The sequence below is a fragment of the Trachypithecus francoisi genome, unplaced genomic scaffold (genome assembly GCF_009764315.1).
Source record: "Trachypithecus francoisi isolate TF-2019V2 unplaced genomic scaffold, Tfra_2.0 Lachesis_group1, whole genome shotgun sequence".
NCBI lineage: Eukaryota > Metazoa > Chordata > Mammalia > Primates > Cercopithecidae > Trachypithecus > Trachypithecus francoisi.
Window position 1 is genome coordinate 145,476,569 of NW_022681454.1, and position 1,990 is coordinate 145,478,558.

Consider the following 1,990-nt stretch of genomic DNA (forward strand, 5'->3'; position numbering starts at 1 on the left):
TCTCCTTCTGGGGCTCTGATAAAAAATTTGTTATACATGCTAACTCTAATTCTATCCTTAATTTCTCTTAACTTTCCTTTGTCTACACCCAACCCCCATTTATTTATTTCTTTATGTTGCATAAGGGAGTTTCATTTTTTTTTTAACACATTTTAATCAGATAGCAATCTTATCACACATGGTCCAAGAACACTCAAATAATAAATCAAATATAATTAAATATATTTTTTAAAGTTTGGTCTTTAAACATTGTAGCCAGTGATGCCACACTTGCCTCTGATCTCTCCAATATAAAAGCACATCCACACCTCAGAGGCCACCAAACCGTTCAGCACAGCTTCCTTAACTGAGTCGTTTGAAACTAAAAATTTGGGCACTACTATTTTTTAAGGCTCTGAATAGTTCTAGGGATATTAGCAGGGCGGGGAGGAACCAGCTCAACCTTGGTGTTGTACCAAAATGTGGCCAATGAAGGTTTCAAATAAGTCACAGCAGCATTCATCAGTGTTGAGGCCTTCACTACAAAGTTATGGACAAATTGGGCCATCGTTCTGAGATGAAATGTTTGTCACCCCAAATGACCAGCTGAATCAGTTTCTTCTAATCTATTTTACACTGCTTAATTTTCTCCTCAGCTGTGTTTAATCTGCTCATGAACACATCAACTGATTTTTAAAATGTAAATAGAAATATTTTTTAAAATTCCAGAATATCAACTTTATCCTTTCTCAGAGTTGCTGGGTTACTTTATATAACTCCTCATAGATATATTAATTCTCCTCTTTAATAAGTATTTTATAATATATACCTAATGATTCTAATAGCTTAAGTCTCATCTGTTTTGGCTTTTTTTCTTCTAATGGGGCCTTGTTTCAGTGGGTACATAGTTTTAATTCCGAGTTGCTCATTTTTCTTGGGAAATTATTTGTAGGAATACTTTGAGTCCTGGGATAAAAATGAAAATAAAGATAAAATCCAGAGATGACTATTGTTTGTTTCTGTCAAATATCCAAGGGAGCTGTGCCTAGGATCACTGTAAACTAAATTTATAGTCTAAGGTCTTTCAGACCACATAGGTCATATGAATTAGAGCTATAAATCTATACCAAGGTTGGCTTATGATTAAAACTTTTCAGGGAAGATTTATCCCTTTTGCTGTCTTTGGTATCAAGACATGTTTCCTTGTAGCCCCTTATAGGTAGGGAAAATAGAAGGTGGGATGAGCTTACTTCTGATTCACTTTCACTGAGTGTGTAGCTACTTGGGGTCTCAAATTATTGGTTGGGAAGTATCTCTTATAGGATTCCTAACCTGGGTTAACTCTGCTTTATTTTTAATCCAGCTGAGTCCATGAGGCTGTGAAAATGAAAATCAAGTTTATTGCTTCAGAAACTATGTCTATGACAAAAGCAGCTTTAGTTCTTTGTTTACTATTTAGATTCTCTTTTCCACTTAGTTTTGATTGATAATACTTTACTTTTTTATATCATACATATTTTTAACATGACATTTTATATTTAACCCAGTATTTTTAGTTGTTTTCAAAAGGTTAATCAACCCCTCCAAATTCCCAGCCACCATAATGTCTGAAATAGAAATCTCCATTTCTTAATATACTAGTAGTGAATCACTTAATCATATGCAGACTTGTCACATCTCCTGCTTTGTTATTAATAGTTATTGGATTGTATGACATTTTATGTGTATATGCCATCATTCCAATTACATTGTAAACTGCCCAAAATAAGTTTGTTATGACCTGCATGGCACCTAAACAGTGTTGTTAACATCACTGTTGTCCAGCATATGTTGACTGATTGAAAAATGGGTTACTATTTCTTCAAGGAGTATTCTGCTTTTTATTTATCAATATAGTACCAGTGACCCACTGGCAGTAAGTCATGCTCTTTAAGTTGTTTTCTACATCCATGCTGATCTATCTCTACTCCTAGATGCCATTTATCACCAGGGGATTACATTCATGAAAGAG

At 34.2% G+C, this 1,990-nt stretch overlaps 1 pseudogene; it reads right to left on the reverse strand.

Moving 5' to 3' along the window:
- Positions 1 to 242: 242 nt before the first annotated feature.
- LOC117084822 lies at positions 243 to 547 on the reverse strand (annotated as a pseudogene).
- Positions 548 to 1,990: the final 1,443 nt, after the last annotated feature.